The sequence below is a fragment of the Lepidochelys kempii genome, chromosome 7 (genome assembly GCF_965140285.1).
Source record: "Lepidochelys kempii isolate rLepKem1 chromosome 7, rLepKem1.hap1, whole genome shotgun sequence".
NCBI lineage: Eukaryota > Metazoa > Chordata > Testudines > Cheloniidae > Lepidochelys > Lepidochelys kempii.
Genome location: NC_136386.1, coordinates 34,602,087 through 34,620,115, shown reverse-complemented (window position 1 = coordinate 34,620,115; position 18,029 = coordinate 34,602,087). Strand labels below are relative to the sequence as shown.

The 18,029-nt window shown below is 44.5% G+C and overlaps 1 long non-coding RNA gene across 1 annotated transcript in view; it reads left to right on the top strand.

Annotated features, from left to right (window-relative positions):
* LOC140914431 (uncharacterized) overlaps positions 1-18,029 on the top strand; it is a 61,003-nt gene that overhangs the window by 29,973 nt on the left and 13,001 nt on the right. The window lies entirely within an intron of this gene.

Sequence of the window (18,029 nt, the reverse complement as noted above, 5' to 3'; positions counted from 1 at the left end):
TTAATTCATATAAAAGCCAGGACCCACAGGAATATATGCCATGCAAGTATTTGATGGAAGGGTAGGATGTTTTTATATGTACAATTTTGTTTTGTGACTGCATTTCTTATTGTACCATATTGTATATACACAATCAGTGACTTTTGTTTATTTGCTTTAATCATAGTGCAGGAGACTCTAAGCCCTCATTCAATAAGCAACAAGGCACATCAGCATTTGAATTATGGTGTAAAAATTCATGCCTGGTACATTTGATAGGCAGCTTCCTGTTTTTGCCAAGGAAGCAGATCATCCAGTAGGCCTTCCATCCCTTGGTCTGGATTGTCCTCCTTGCGCCGCATCAGCAGCCATCAGGGCACCTGTGGGCTTCACTGTGGGATTGGGATCCACCCTTGGGTAGAGGGCGGAGACTGGCTGCATTGGTAAAAGGAGAGAGCAGGGCTGTTGGGGCCCAAGGCTGCATGCCATCCAGCCTTCTGCCCAATGCAGATTTGAAAGAGAACAGGATAAGCAAAGCCCCAGCTGCATTTTCATTTCCACTAAGCTCACCCCCTGGAGTCAGGATGCTTCAAAGCTGGAGGGAAGGGTTGATGGGGACCATAGCCGGAGAGGAGACACAAAACCTCCATGCAAATGTCCCTGGTCTTCTGTGGCTCCTCTGGCATTTGTATGGAACCCTGGCGGCCTGTGAGGCTTGGGTAGGTCTTGAAACCTTTTTAATGGCAGGGTACACTGACCCCCGACAGGGCAATATGGCGAGATCTCAGAGCAGGAGCCCCCCTAAAGATTTCTTCCTCTACATTACACAGAGGATTTAAAGGTTTAATGTATGTTTATTTACTTAGAGAATCCCAGCTCAGATAAGACATCTGGTGTTCACTAATTTCAGAGTGGTAGCCGTGTTAGTCTGTATCAGCAAAAACAACGAGGCGTCCTTGTGGCACCTTAGAGACTAACAAATTTATTTGGGCATACGCTTTTGTGGGCTAGAACCCACTTCATCAGATGCATGGAGTGGAAAATACAGTAGCAGGTATATTTATACATAGTACATGAAAAGATGGGAGTTGCCTTACCAGGTGGGGGGTCAGTCTAACGAGACAATTCAATTAACAGTAGAATACCAAGTGAGGAAAAATCACTTTTGTAGTGGTAATGAGGGTGGCCCATTTCAAACAGTTGACAAGAAGGTCTGAGTAACAGTAGGGGGAAATTAGTGTGGTCAAATTAGGTTTTGTAATGACTCATCCACTCCCAGTCTTTATTCAGGCCTAATTTGATGGTGTCCAGTTTGCAATTAATTCCAGTTCTGCAGTTTCACGTTGGAGTCTGTTTTTGAAGTTTTTTTGTTGAAGAATTGCCACTTTTAAGTCTGTTGAGTGACCAGGGAGGTTGAAGTGTTCTCCTACTGGTTTTTGAATGTTGTAATTCCTGATGTCAGATTTGTGTCCATTTATTCTTTTACGTAGGGACTGTCCAGTTTGGCCAATGTACATGGCAGAGGGGCATTGCTGGCACATGATGGCATATATCACATTGGTAGATGTGCAGGTGAATGAGCCCCTGATGGTGTGGCTGATGTGGTTAGGTGCTATAAGGTGTCCCTTGACTAGATATGCAGACAGAGTTGGCACCGAAGTTTGTTGCAGGGTTTGGTTCCTGGTTTAGTGTTTTTGTTGTGTGGTGTGTAGTTGCTGGTGAGCATTTGTTTCAGGTTCGGGGGGCTGTCTGTAAGCGAGGACTGGCCTGTCTCTCAAGGTCTGTGAGAATAAGGGATCATCCTTCAGGATAGGTTGTAGATCCTTGATGATGTGCTGGAGATGTTTTAGTTGGGGGCTGTAGGTGACGGCTAGTGGCATTCTGCTACTTTCTTTGTTGGGCCTGTGTTGTAGTAGGTGACTTCTGGGTACCCTTCTGGCTCTGTCAATCCGTTTCTTAACTTCACCAGGTGGGTACTGTAGTTTTAAGAATGCTTGATAGAGATCCTGTAGGTGTTTGTCTCTGAACGAGGGATTGGAGCAAATGCGGTTGTATCTTAGAGCTTGGCTGTAGACAATGGATCGTGTGGTGTGGTCTGGATGAAAGCGGGAGGCATGTAGGTAAGTATAGTGGTTGGTACATTTCCAGTATAGGGTGGTGTTTATGTGACATCGCTTATTAGCACCGTAGTGTCCAGGAAGTGGCTCTCTTGTGTGGACTGGTCCAGGCTGAGGTTGATGGTGAAATTCTGGTGGAATTGCTCAAGGGCCTCCTTCCCATGGGTCTAGATGATGATGATGATGTCATCAATGTAGTGCAAGTAGAGCAGGGGTGTTAGGGGACGAGAGCTGAGGAAGCGTTGTTCTAAATCAGCCATAAAAATGTTGGCATACTTTGGGGCCATGCGGGTACCCATAGCAGTCCCATTGACTTGAAGGGTCTTGCTTCTGACCCAGATTTGCAGTTGAGTTGGCTGAGGTGCATTGCGATCTAGGCCTAATTCACAATGTGAGCCTTCCTGTTAGTTGAAAGGGAACCCAGGATTCTCCTAGTTCCTAGTCAATTATTGGACAGTAAGAACAGCGAGACAACAAGAAAGTGTGTGAAACAGTTTTTTTCGTCCACACTTCCTCACACTCTTAGTGTTTTCCAATTTTTTCTAATTAGAAAACCATAAAAAGTGTGCAGCATCTTTTTTCCACTTTTGCACACTTTCATACTACCACCCCATCTGATCACTGGAAAAAAGGGGGGGATAAAGAAGGGAGAAAGTGGGAGAGGGGACTCCAAAAATCAAAAGTAGAAAACTGAAAACTTTTGATTTCCAAAAACTGGGGGGAGGATGACATTTTCCGTCAATATGAAACAAAAAATTTTACTTTCAAAATGTTGCTCTGAAACAAAAAAATGTTTTAGTTGAAATTGACATATTCATGCAGAAAAAAGTCAATGTCAACAAAACCGCTTTTTCTAATGAGAATTTTTCATGTGGAAAAAGTTTGACTATTCAAGGAACTGACCAAAATCACTGGGTAAAGAGAGCAGTGTGATCCCACAAAAGTGGTGGTTGCTTAATAAGAGTGGTCTCCTCTACAGGATAATACTGTATTTTACTTTGTCTTTCAGCATCAATGCACTCTTACCATTCCTACTTTTGGTTTTAAGTATTGGCATTCAGTCCGTCACAGGAATGAGCATGCGTATTTCTCACATTATAGACCATTTAATGAAGATTGGCTGAAGCAGAGAGAAACTGAATATCCTTTCGAGGAGCCTTTCGTTTGCCCTGAGTGCCTCGTGGACAAATAAAACAAACGCAACACAAATGCCACACACAATATTCTGTGCTCAAAACAAATCACAAATGTGAATGATTAAGATGCATATTTTTTTAAGTGAAACATATAAATGAAGATCCGAAATATAAATGAAAGTGCTTATGTGCTTCTTGGCAGGCAGGCTGCCTCCCGCCATGTGCTGATCGTGCCAGGATAGCTTGGCTGTGCACTGTCTTTCTCACACCTCTTGGGTACAGGAGGTGACACTCTCCTACCTCCAAGGGTTATGGAAACTCTGGGAGCTAATTCACTTACCTGCACTGTAACATGAGTTAATTTCATGTGACAGAGACTGGCCATATCTTTGCTCCTGTTTATTCTCATGCCTCTCCTATGGGGAGAAGTGCCATTACCATCTTGGTCATGCCCTGAGCAGGAGGGCTGCTGGTACCTGGTGATGTGACCTCCCAGAGGGGCAAAGAGCAAGAACTGTTATATTTGCTGTAAATGTATGTTCATGGTGTAAGCAGAGTCTGAATGAACTCTCCCCTGACATCTAGTGATGAGCTGTGGAAAAAGACTTCAGGAGTTGATCTCGTTTGCATGGACACACCCACCCTGCCTACGTGCTCAGCATGTTGGGATTGCTTTCCCAAATGATCACTTGTGGCTGGTGTTGGATCCCCAATCTCCTTGTTATTGGGGCAGTAGTAATAAAGTGTTGTTATCCTTGTTGTGTGAACCGAGGGCAGCAGAACTGTATCTGGCATACCCCAGTGGAGGGACTCATCCTCAACTGAATGGCACTTGCTAGGCAGGGGACATGGGTTCCAAAGCCCAATGAGTTGAGAGAGGGTGGAGGTAGATGTTTGTGCCTAGTGGTATGGGCAATGTTTAAGGGTTCTAGATGTTATTTGACTCTTTTTCTCTCCATTGATATATGCAGCAGAGCTGAAATCCCTGATACCTAGGTTTAATCATTAGACCTACTTTGGGACAGTGTCTCTATGTAAGAGGCTGCCTAGCGTACAACAGAAGTGAGGCTTCCCTACTAATAACTGAAATCACTGAAAGCTGTGTTAAGTGGGGGGCCCTGAAGACATCTTGGTAAGTTGGCAGAGAGGCATGGCAAGCAGCCAGCAGGTTGGCTGGTAGAGAGGGCCAGAGCAGAGCCCTGCTGAGAAGCACAACTATCAGCCATAGGGGCGACAAGTGAGTGCCTGAGCAGAGGAGCATGTAAGGTGCCTTCTTACTGTCCCCCCCCACACACACACACACAACCTTCCACACAGGGTAGGTGGTGAACTCTGTGGCTAAACCTCTGAACTCTGGGGCTATACTCGCCAAGGACAGCAACTGTGAGTGGGGTGCAGAGAAGGGATGGGCACGTTAAAGGGACTTTTGGGTTCCTGGACTTAAGACCCTGAGGGGAAAAGGTCACTGCCCAACTTACTTGGGGGTGAGTCTGTTGCTCATGGTTTATGTTTATGAACCCTAGTTGTGGTGTTTTCCCAAATTAATGCTGAGTTACTTCCCTCCTTTTATTAAAAGTTTTTGCTGCATTCAGCCTCTGGGCTTGTGAGAGGGGAAATATTGCCTCTTAGAGGTGCCCAGGGAGTGGTGTGTAATTGTCCCAGGTCACTGGGTGGGGCTCGAGCTGCTTTTGTGATGTCTTGTTGAAAAGGAACCCCTAGATACTCAACCCAGCCCTTGTTGCTGCTGGCTCCACCTGGCAGAAGGGTTTCAATGGATTTGACCAATATTTGAATACAGTGCAAATAAATAGGCCTCTAGTTCTTTTGTGTGTTTCTCTCTGAGGTTGAAAAATCAAACACTTAAAAAGTCCAGGCTGCACCCAACAATAATGCTATTTTGCCTTCAGTAAAACAGGATTCAGAATTAATATATATCTGCAACGTGCCGATGCTTTGGGAACAATTTTAACTCCAGGAATTTTCTGACTTTTGGTTGCTTCATTTTTCATCCCTAAATTTGCCAGCCTTAAGTAAATAAGACTTTTGCATTACATTTCCACACTGTTTTTTATGAAGGAGGGAAAAAAAGGACAAATAGAAGCATTTAACTTGAGGCTCTGATAAGGCCTACTAGCTTTGCCAGTGGAGTTTGTATAAATGTCTTGAACCAGAAATATTCAGCTATGCTATACTGCAGTGCTAGGTCACCATCATGCCTATTCTGTAGCAGCCCTCTCCTGTGCATATCTTCTACAGACCCACTGCTGCAGATCTTAGAGTAGATAGCTCTAGCTAAAATACTGTAGTATTGTCTCAGTGGTAAAGTTGTGAAGCCTAATGACTTTCAGATACCTCCAGGCCAAAGCTAGCAGAGTTTGTAAGCTCCTCTTGATGAATAACCTTTTGCATTTCTTTGTTCATTTCTTCTGGGTCTCTTCCCCCAACCTTTCTATATTTTCTTTTTTCTTTATATCATAGGTCCTAGCCAAACAGCTTTGGTTCTTGCTATTAGAAGTGTCACATTGCCAGTACCAGAGTCGTCCTTAATTTAAAATGGAAAAATTCAAATGTTTTCAGAAAAATAGTTAATTCATATATTCAGAACTTTAAAAATACTGAAATGATGGTCTTCAAACTTGGCTTGAGGTCTAAAACAAGCCAAACTTGAAATTTCTATCTTTCAGGCATTTATATGTAATAACTTAATGTAAAATGTTTGAATGGAACATGGGAAAGGAAATGTTCATCTGATCTGCTTGCATAAATGATTCAACCCATATTGTGCAAAGCATTGTGCTTTTGCTTTTTTTTTTTTTTTTTTTAATCACCTTTAGGATTTGGCCAAACATGCAAAATTTTACCCTGAAATGAATTAGTTTGAGCAACTTAAAAAGGTCATGTGGTATACTATGAAATTTGAAACTCAGCTGTCCCTAAATCAGGTGCTATCTGTGGCTGCCTCTCTCTCTCTCTGTCAATATTTATTTATATATATGGTTATATATGAAAATTATATATACACAGAAACTGTATATTGACCTTATTGGGAGTTCCATTCAAGAGAACTATACAGACAGAACATGCAACAGAGATTTATTGTTCCAATCAGAGAGGAGAATTAGTTAACATTTAAACAATCCTTTAAGTGCTGCCAAAAATGGAAAAAATGGACGAATAATCTCCATTAACTGACCTGCCACTTTGTTTTATTATTCCCCTGTGTCTCCTACCTGATATTATTGCTTTAATATCATATGACTGAGAGAGTCAGTAAGAGGCCCAATCCTGCAAGATGCTGCGCATTTCCTGAGAGATGCTGCACATTCTGAACACCCACAGACTTGAAGGGGCACAGCACCATGCTGCATCAGGTCCTAAATCCCATAACTCCCCTGTTGGGAAAAGTCCTCACATGACAGGCTACAGGCAGGTACAGTGTGTATGGGATAGGGGAAGACTCCTGGAATGTGGACAGTTTGGTATTTAGCTCTTGTGCAGACTAGATGGCCTCTCTGTGTAGCTCGTACACTCACTTAGAATTTTGTGTGTGCTTTTTCTTCTGTGATATTGGATTTCTTGTTGCTTATTCTTTTTCACCTGAGATCTTCAAAGTCCTGCAGTCTTTAAGCAGGAAAAACTTCTAATGACAAGGAGAATTTTCACTGATGAAGGACTGTGAATCTTTGTCTCTATAAATAAGTACTGTACAGTCTAGTACACTCTCCAATCCCTTTCTTCTATGGTAACTCCATGACAGATATCTACTGCCAGAGGTAATGCTCTGCTTTTCTAGAATGAACCCAGAGCTTTTCTTTTCTGAATATTGGTAAACAGATAGCAACTGTTCTGTTGTGAGCCCAAGTATATCGTTGTCATCGTCAGTAGCGTGCATATAATTATTTCTGTCCAGTATCACACTGGAATCTTAGCTATCATGCAGAGAAGCTACCTGTTTTCTTGAAACAGAATGGAGCAAAGTGTGACATCTGATCTGCATTATCATTTCAGGACTGTTATTGCTTCAGATGTGCAGTAAAGGCAGGACTTCTGTGAACCTCAGTGACCTCTGTAAATTGCTCAAGAGCATTAGTACATATACACAGAGAGCATTAGCCAATTCTCAGCTGATGTGAATCAGTGTAGCAGCATTGACTTCAGTGGAACCACACCAGTTCATAGAAATGTAGGTGTGGAAGGGACCTCAAGAGGTGGTCAAGTCCAGCTTCCTGCACTGAGGCAGGACCAAGCATACCTAGACCATCCCTGACAAGTGTTTGTCCAACCTGTTCTTAAAAATCTCCAAGGACGGGAATTCCACAGCCTCCCTTGGAAGTCTGTTCCAGAGTTGAGCTCCCTTTAGAGTCAGAAAGATTTTCCTTGTGTCTAATCTAAATCTCCCTTGCTGCAGATTAAGCCCATTACTTTTTCACCTCCCTTCAGTGGACATAGAGAACTAATTAATCACTGTCCTCTTTCTAACATCCTTAACATATTTGAAGACTATCAGGTCTTCCTCAGTCTTCTTGTCTCAAGACTAATCATGTCCAGTGTTATTCTCTTGCTCCTAATATATTTAAAGAACCTCTTCCTATTGCCTCTTATGTCCCTTGCTAGGTGTAACTCATTTTGTGCCTTAGCAATTCATCCATGTTTCCACTTTTTGTGGGAGTACTTTTTGATTTTCAGGTCCCTAACGAGCTCTTGAGGGAGCCATACTTGGCCTCTTCCTGACTCCAGCTGACACTATGGCACTATATCTTCTCTTGCTTTTTACAACCTGATAAGATTGCTTCATTAATTTCCCCTAAATGAAACTATTTGTAAACATTTAAAATGATCATTTACAAACAAGAGATTATCCAGAACCTACACAACTTACAACTTACTTTTTAAAATGAGAAGCGCTGCAGTCTCATCTCATTATTCAGGAACTTCTGCACATATGTTCTTATATTTTGTGTGAAACTCCTTTTAAAGGGGACTTATTAAGTTTGAAAGGTCCAAAATTTAACTTGCTGTCTTAAAATAAATAAATAAATAAAAAATTAAAATTCTCACCTCATGAAATTTTTTGCCAAACTAGGGTTGCCCTATAAATAAGTAAACAAATCAGTCTGCTGAGGGACCCTACAATAACAATTCAGGGTGGAAGGTTTATACACAAGCACATGTGTTGTGCTTCCTCGAATGTGGGCAGGTTTCGTGCATGTACAAGAGTTCTGCCTTCAGCGAACAGAGCACGGCATGAAAAGCACATGCCACCAAACCAAAGCAGACAAAATTCTGGCCTACAAGCTTTGATGGCATCACCTGGAACACCCAGGGGTGTTGCAGGCTCAAATCTCCATCTAGCAAGATGAGAACATTCCTTCAATTTCCTGTTTTTAGTGTAGGCTCTACAGCAGTTGGTGGGTTGTTTTTGTGGTGGGGTGGTTGTCGTTTTTTTTTGACAACATGCTAATCTCTGCTCTTCAGAGGAAATAGTAGCAGTAACTTCTGAATCAGCAACAAAGCTACGCACAAAATGACAGCAAACAGGCCATTTTATGACAGACGGCTTGCATGGCACCAACTTGGTATGTTTTAGAGAGACACTGGTGAAACGGCAGCTAACTATATGGAAGTGAATTAATAATGGGCCCAGTACCAAGACTGTGAGTAAAGCCCAAGTAAAAAGGCTTTGGCCTTCTGAACAAAAAGGGAGTCAGTGAGGGAGAATTAATTATAACTCTTAACTAGAAAGAGGGCCACGGCAGAAACTCAACTGGGCTGTATCCAGTTACTGGTGGGTATGGGTAGTGGGTGCAGTGCCCTTAGATTTGTGGCTGAGTGGTTCCTTGCTGTGATTAGGACCATCCCCCACGTCACTGATGTGGCCCAACCTGCCGAAGTCTCCCTCTGCAGACGCACTGCCTGGTCTGTGTGGCGTTCCCATGCGCAGGGTCTCTTACTGTCTTTGTCCCACTGCTACAGAGCTGCAGCTTGTAAATTGCTTTTGGTCCATTTGCAGGTTTGACCCATTAGCAGGTACATTTTGCAATGTGAACTAATGAAACAAATAGGTGTTTCCAGGCCATGTGTTGTCTCACTGATATTTTGTCTACAAATATATCCTATCCAGAATGAAAAATTAATATGGACTGTCTTGGTAAAGTAAGAGCTTTCACACCAAGCGTGTATGTAACGCTGACCGACCCTGGTTGTCGGTGAGCAGGATCGAACCTGGGACCTCTGGAACTTAGTGCATGAGCTAAAAGTCAACTGGCTGGTAGTGAACGCTGTGGAGCAAACTCATTAATCTCTCTCTCTAAGTGGTCTCGGTGCCACTAGATGGGACAGAACACCGCACCCAGGAGGTGTGTGGGTTACATGTACACAAGAGAAGCACCAAAAACCAGGATCAATATTTAGAAATATGGTCACCCTTTTTAATGTATTTGGGGGAGGGCTCCCCAACCAGGTTCTTTGAATATTAACCTGATCCAAAATAAGTGGTGATAAATGATATACGAGGTAGTATGATGTTTTCTTGTAACTTTGCCTTAATAAAAAGTTTTTTTTAAAAAATCCATGATAATAATATCTAGCTTTTATATAACACTTTTATCAGTAGATCTCAAAGCGTGTCACAATCTTTAATGGATTTATCCTCACAACCCCCCTGCATTTGAAGGAAGTATTATTAGCCTTGTTTTATAGGCAAGGAACTGAGGCACAGAGAGGCAAAGGGTATGTCTACACTGCATTTTAAAACCCACAGCAGCAAGCCTCAGAGCCGGGTCTAGAGACTCGGGCTCATATTACAGCACCAAAACCAGCCATGTAGGCCTTCAGAGCCCGAGCCACAATGTCCACACAGCTGTTTTTAGCACCACAGACCAAGTCTGTAGACCTGGGCTCTGAGACTCACTGCTGTGGGTTTTAAAACTCAGCATAGATATGCCCTACATGACTTGCCCAAGGTCACACAGGAAGTCTGTGGCAGTGCAGGGAATTGAACCAAGATCTCTGATCTAGGCTAGGGCACCGGCCCATCCTTCTCACCTACTAATAATGCAGCCTAAATCCTGGAACAAGAGCCTAAACCTAGAACGAAAATGTGGCAGAAGTAAAATACCTGTATGTACATTGGTCAGTTTTTCAGTAAATGACATTTTTATTCTAACTGTGAAATCTAGAAAGCCGCCTACACAATAAAAAGTGATGGGGAAGCACTGAGAGGGTTCGGAGGTTCGATTTAGATAAGCATCCAAAAATCAGTTCCTTATGTGACCTTTTCCCAGAACAAGACTGTGAATCTGGTAAGATTTCTGATCCTTCCTGTTTCTCGTTGGCCTGGAAATGCTGATGGAACAACCTTGCTCATAGCTTTGCATCTGGGCCAAACCCTAAAGTGCAGAATAGCCCAGTAAAAATAACATAAAGGGTGTGGGGGGGAGTTGATTCAACTTTTTTAAAACCTCAGGGAAGTTTCAGTTCTGGTTCCTTTCTAGATCTAACTGAAGGTTTGTGTGTGGGTCTCGATTTATTCCAATTGCTTCATTCTTTCCTACCTGTAGCACAGTGACTAAGCAAAAATGCAAAGGTCTAAACTTTCAGAAGTGGCAAAAGTAATAATTTGGTGCCTAATCTGAGCCACCATCGAGGGTCTTCATTTTCAGAGGGCAGGAGCTCAGCACTTGCTGGAAATCAGTTAATATGGCTTCAGATGGGCACCTTGAAGCACCCAAGATCACTTAGGCCCAGATCCTCAAAGGTATTTAAGCACTCACTGAAGTCTGGGATTGGGCCTTGGTCATTTTTGAAAACTGCAGCCAAAATACTTAATTGTGGCCCAGTCCTGAGATGTACTCGAAGCCTTAACCTCCCCATTTGAGGGCCTGTTAGAGAGCCAATCAGCACCAGTATTACAGCCAGTCAATCAGAGCTGGACTAGGCCCTATATAAAGGCTGCCCAGGAAGGGAGCAGGCAGTCTGTCCCAGACCTTCAGTGGGGTGGGGTGGAGAGGTCTGTTTCCTGAGCTGGAAACAAGCACCTCAGACAGAGCAGTGCTGGGCAGGCTCGGGGGAGCATAGAAGGGTTCTGGCCCAATACTTGCCAGACTGCGGGCCCTGATAGAAAGGGCCCAGAGAGGAAGTGGCCCAGGGACAGTTAGACAAGGGGAGAGAAGGAGGGCAGGGAGGCTGCCACTAGAAGGTCCCTGGGTCGGGACCCAGAGTAGTGGGCGGGCCTGGGTCCCCCCCTTCCTCCTTGTACAGCACCTGGCTGTGGAAGAGTGGCTGTGACAGACTGCAACCAGCCCTTGAACAGAGGGGTTAAACTCAAGGGGTTGTGGCTGGCCACTGCAGCAGGAGCGAACTGGAAAGACTGCTGTTAGCTGCCCCCCTGCCCCCCTGGAAGGGGGCGAATATGGACTTGGGGGCACTGCCACAGGGCAGTGTCCTGAAGAGCACGCTGGGAGCAACGCTGGTCCAGATGCCAGCAGGGCGAGAGACGGATGGGACACCACCAGCGGAGGGTGCTCCACATGGACTGAGCTAATTCCCAGAGGTACCAACAGGAGGCGCTGCGGTGGTGAGTCCCAACCCCATCACACTACCCATTTGACGGCGCTCAGAGCCCTAACCTCCCCATTTGACGGCTCTCAGTCATTCGGAAGGCACCATGCAGAAATGAGAGTTGGGACTTTGCAGCTTCTAGCATTTGAAACTCAGGGTATATCCGTCCTGAAAATGCTGCAGTGTAGACACTCCCTGCTCCTGTCACTGTAGTTAGTCCATCTGCCTGAGCAGCAGTAGCTAGGTCAAAAGAATAATTCTCCCGTCAACCTAGCACTGTCTACCTGGGGGCTAGGTCGACATGGCTACGTCTCGTAGGGGGTGTAGATTTTTCACACCCCTGAGCGACAACATTATGCCAGTGTCAGTTTTCAGTGTGCACCAGCCCTCAGAATGAACAGCTTCCAACACTAAGTTGTAATGACTCTTGGCTACAGTGAATGTGGGGGAAAACATTGTAGCTTTCAATATAGAACTAGTCACTTCTATTGACTAGGAGACCGTTGAATAGGATTCCCTGGAGAAGATGAAGATCACTCATTTAGGCTAATCTAAGTAAGCAAATAAGTCTTGAAGCAATGCTCAGATCCTACGCCAAGCCTGCTGGCAGCACATAAATGAAGCTAACCCTTAATGTTTGTAAAAATAAATTCAGTCTATCTCCACAGAGCCAAGAGAACCCTCCTGTACATTCTGCACATGCCTGCAGCGCAGGGAGGCCCCTTTGGGCTCACGCTTATGTGAATTTCTGAAAGGAAACCTAGCCAATGCATTCTAACCATGCCCTGGCTCGGGGAGATGCGTTCTCTTTCACACATTGTGCCAAGGTAAAGGCATGTGCTCACTTACTCCTAGTCTAATTGTCACAATTAAAGGCTGTTGTACCATGCTGAGATCCTAGCACTTCATCTGACTGCTGTGTCATAGTCCAATTTATGTATACTGGTGAAAACCACAGACAAATTCTATGCATGGCTTATACTGTTAGTTAGAACGAGGGCTGTTTCTTGCAAACTTAGTGGCCCAAGGGGCCATGGCTAAGGATACTGCATCAAACAAATAAAGGGATTCACCCCTAGAAACCACAAAGAGTAGGTGTAGTACTTAACTTTTGACCAGGCTTGGCCACAAGGGTTAGGAAAACCATTAAGAGGTTGGTTTTGGCCAATGCTGCCATGTGAAGCAGAATAGTAAAGGGAGGTGCACACGCCCAACTGGCAGATGTAGCAATTTTTGCCTTATGCAGTAGTAGTTTCTCCATCTGGCTCTTCTCAGAGAGAAATATAGGCCTCTGTGGGATAGCCTATTTCCCGGAGGTGCGTGGAAGGGAAGGCTGGTACTTCTTGCTGTTCCATTCCACATGCAGATGGGCCAGATCCAGTGTGTTGTAGTCAGGAGTGAAAGTGGGCCGGTACGGGTGGGTACGGGGTACCGGTAGGAAGCCGGTACCGGCCCATACTCAGCCCATGTTAAAGCGCTGCCGAAGCACTTTAACATCATTGCCCCTTTTGCCTCCCCCAGGCCACCGACGGGGGGGCAAAATGGGCAGCCGCCCCTGGGCAGCTGGGAGCCCCGGGCCCTTTTAAATCGCTGCCAGGGACCATGCGGCGTGGATGGGCTGGCTGGGGGAGGCTGACCCACCCCTTCCACCCGAGGCCCTGCCCCTTCCGGGGGCTGCAGCTGGCCCACGTACCGGTAAGAATTTAATATTACTTTCACCCCCTGGTCGTAGCTGACATACTTCACTCTTGACTTCATTCCAGTTGTGGCATGTACTTTGTACTCCAAGTTGGGAGAAGGTAGGAGGGAAGGGGCTGTTATCTGGGCAATGCTTTATCAATCTTTGTTCGTCACAAGTTTAGGTTGTGTGCCCTTGGAGTCAGGATCTGTATTACCATGAGACTAGCATGAACCTCCTGTGGCAATTTCTTGTAGGGCCTCGAGCCGGTGACGCACTTCAGCATGTGCTTACATTTAAGTTCCTGAGTAGTCCCACTGAAGTCCATGGTCTTAGCTGCTTATAGTTTAACATGGTCTGAAGTATGTGGCTGAATCACAGCCTAATTGAGCCGTCACAGGTGATAACGGGTGGTCTAGTGTTTTTGTCTAGTATTTTTCCCTACGAATTCTTCTCTCTGAATGGGCTTTACACTTGCCAACAAGCCTTTTGCTGTTCCTGCCGGGATTTAAGGTGCGCACATGTTCCAAGTTATAGAATGGCACATTTTGTCATTTCTCCCACTCTATCATCATTTTGGTTTTACATTTCCTTGTACTATGCAATAAATTCCTTGCTGAATCGCAACATGTTGATTTATTTAATCTACTCCTTTGATGGCTTCCATGGAGTTTGTGTTGGTTGTGGAGGTTCCATTTCTGCAGGACCTTCTGCATACGCATGGCCCTTGATTTCCGCCTTGCTCATTCCTTTATTGTAAGCTGTGTCAAGCCCATGGAGTGGTATTTGAATTAAGAACAGGGATGAATGCATCAGTCCATATTGAATCTTTTCCCCAGTGGAAAAATTAAATTTTTTCATTGTTGTAGAACTTGTTGGTTTTTCTAAATGGTCACATTCCTTTGGACATCTTGGTCTCTGCCAGGCCCCAAGTACTTAAAAAAAAAAAAAAAAAAAGCTGGGTCTTGCACTATTTCCTGCCAAGCTGGCGTCAATAAGTATCAAGAATCTTATGTGAAACTAGCGATTTGAAGCAGAACTGGCCATCCCTAAAATTCAGGTGTTTTCAGCTCTAGTTCCTTCTCTCTGAGAAACCCTGGTTGTATTTGAGAGCTCCAGCTCTGTTCAGCTTAAAATTACCCAGGGCTAGATCCACAAAGGGAACTTCAGCTCAGTTGTTGCACTGCCTAGTGCTAGGCATGCTTCCTCCTTGTGGAAGCCACAGGCAGCTGTGAAGGTGCCCTATATATGGCACAGGGAGAGTCACACCCCCAGCATGCTGAGTGGAGCGATGCCTAATCCTGCTAACAAGAAATGCTGAGGAGAGAGTTGTAGCTTAAACCTTGCCTTTAAAGGCAGTTAGGCACCTAACTTTGGGCTGGATGGCAACACCTCCCTCTCCTGGGAATGCTCAGCCATGAAGCTGCTCCTGCTCGTAGGCACCAAAGCAAGGGTCATCTTTTTTCATTAATAATGAAGGAGCAGGTGCTGTTAGTGACACCCTTCCCTCTCCCCAGTAATTAGATCATCCCAGGCTGCCTGATTAGAGAAGGGATTTGCCCCCAGGTCTCTGGGCATCCCTGGCAGCACTCTAGTCTGGGATGGGGCTTTTTCTCAAGCTCTCCAGTTGAAGCTGTTTCATGCTATAAGAACTACTTCAATATTCATTATGCGCTCTTTGTTGCTAGCCTGACTCTATAGGCCAGTGGTTATGACAGTCTCCTAAATGCTAGGAGACTCAGAGTCAAGTGCCTACTCCAATAGTTAAGTCACGGCTTCTATTGGGGAAACTGAGCGAGCGCTCTGCCCCAAACTATGTGGTAGCTGAGCAACTTGGGCACTCACCAGGCTGATAGGAGACCTGGGCTCAAGTCCCTGTAAGGAATCCGGCTGAGTGTGGCTGAGAGTCTCTTACATTGGAATTAGTGCACTCAATGCCAGAGTTGTATAAGGACACTGGTGCTGGAATACCTAGTTTGGGATATGTTCCCTCCCCCTGCCCCCTTTTATGTTCACCTGCCTGTTTTGGAAAAGGTTAAACCATGATAATATCATGTCAGGGTTTTGTATACTAAATCAAATGGGTCACTCTAAGTCAAGCGGTCCTTCTAATGAAGAAGTAGGGTGCCATCTAGTGGCTAGTTACAGTCCTTGGTTTAACAGAACACTAAACATGCATGCTTACAGCAGCTCTTGCTTTAAAACCACCTGTCCTATGAACAAGGCCAGTTTTCTGAACTTGAACTATGGTGTTAGATGTGTGTGACATGGTAAAATTTACATACACACATTTCATAACTTTGGAGTGGTCCCACAGCCATTTCCACTAGGCATAGCTTGCACAATTTCATTTACACTTTGAAAGCGAGACTAAATAAACAGGTTTCAAAGTAGCAGCTGTGTTAGTCTGTATTCGCAGAAAGAACAGGAGTACTTGTGGCACCTTAGAGACTAACAAATTTATTTGAGCATAAGTTTTCGTGAGCTACAGCTCACTTCATTGGATGCATTCGTGAGCTGTAGCTCACGAAAGCTTATGCTCAAATAAATTTGTTAGTCTCTAAGGTGCCACAAGTACTCCTGTTCTTTTTACTAAATAAACAAGTTATAAAACTTTAAATGGGGGCGGGGGGACTTGATGGCTCAAAGGCTATGTTCTCCAATGATTTAATTCTTTGATGCAAATATTCTGCTTTATTACTAGCCTCAAACACTGAACACATCTGCGCAAAGCAATTGAGACACAGCTCATCAAAATCCACTGGGCATGAAAGTAGGGTTCAGAGAGAACAGAGTAGGGAGGTGTGTGGAGGGGGGCTAGTCCCAGCTCTAAGAGGGATGTGCTCGAAAATCATACACCACCACTGAGGCTCAGTTTTCCTAGCTGTTAATTGGGACTAATGCTGCTGTCCTAGAAGTGCTGGTGCAACCCACACACCTCCTGGGTGTGGTGTTCTGTCCCAGCTAGTAGCAGCGAGACCACTTAGAGAGATTAATGAGTTTGCTCTACAGCATTAGCTAAGGGCCATATGGCTTTTAGCTCATGCAGTAGAGGCTCATGCATTTAGCTCCAGAGGTCCCAGGTTTGATCCTGCCCACCCCCGACCGGGGTCTGTCGGTGTTACACTGTGACACTTAATCAATGTGAGCAAAGTGCTTGAAGACTTTGGTGCAACACTTACTAAAGCAAGACAGCTCTTCCAATGTGTAAGTTAAAAGATATACTACGCTGACATCAAAACACATGGGCCCAACTTTCTCTCTGATAAAGCGCCACTGAAGTCAATGGGATGAATTTATGTGTAGTTTACACCTCTGAATAGGAAGGTGATGAAGGCATTATGGCAAAACAAACTCACTAATACATCACCCCCTCCTCCCAAAAAAAGCTATTTTATGATATTCAGTGGAATTGAGGTTTCTGACTCTGAAGAAGCAGGGGCTATTTGTAGCCTTTAAAATGTTATATTAATTTCAAGGGCTGCCTCCAAATTATCCTACCACATATTAAAGTAAATGGCAATGTGCTTCAACATGTGCTGCTTTAGGGCCTGATTCATCAAGGTACATAAACACAGCTTGAGTGGTGCTGGTGACTTTAGTGGGACTCCTCACATGCTGCATGTCAAACATGCTTTAGTATCTTGATGAATCAGGGACAAAAATTCAGGTCAAACTATTTCTGTATCTTTTTGCAGCACATTATGTAACGTGCGTGATGCCACCCTTCCCTTCTGCACCGCCTTCTCTTCTGTTTCCAGCCACTGTATTTTTTAACCCAGTGCTAGCTGCACCTGTCACTGATGAAAAGGGAGGGCCCTTTGCTCCTTTATTAGTTTTTCAGGCATGGAGTCTTAGAAAGTGCTCTTGGCCCATATGTGAAAATCCTGTATAAATTGTGCAGAGTTTTCTTTACTGTTTTAATTGTAAAGTAGGTTAGTAGTTTAACCTTTTGAGAGGTGCCACATTTTGGATTTGTCAAGGTGCAGGGTTTTTTGTTTTGCCGGCATGCTGTTAAAAAAAATGAACTGCAATGGAGAAGCTGCACCCAACTCAATCCCATCACTGACACCTCCAGCAGATGGGGCCCGTAACACTGCAAAAACAATGAATTCAATTATGGAAATGCTAATCTTTCTGTAACATTTAGGAATTATGTTGTGGCTGTGATTATATCTAAGGTATTGCTAGAGGGAGCTGCTAACGGAAGTGAGAGAGGCTTAAAGGCAATACAGAATGGAGAATTTTCTTAATCCGAGATTCCCACTCTCCTCCCTGCCACTGTAAACCATCCTCCATCCCCTGGTCTGTACACCTGATGCAACCAGCTCTTCTCCCACTCTTGCTTCCTAACCCAGTCCACAAGACCAGGACATTGCAAGGTAGGGAAGGCAAGGGGGGAGGTTACACAGCTAGGGACAGGATATGATACTGAGCTCGGTGACAGATTCCAATTACTACTTCAGAAAAGGCTGGCTAGAAAACGGCATGAGTTGAAGCTGGGAGATGGGTTGTTAGACCTGGTATAAACGTATTGGAAAAATAAGGCTTTCCTGCTTT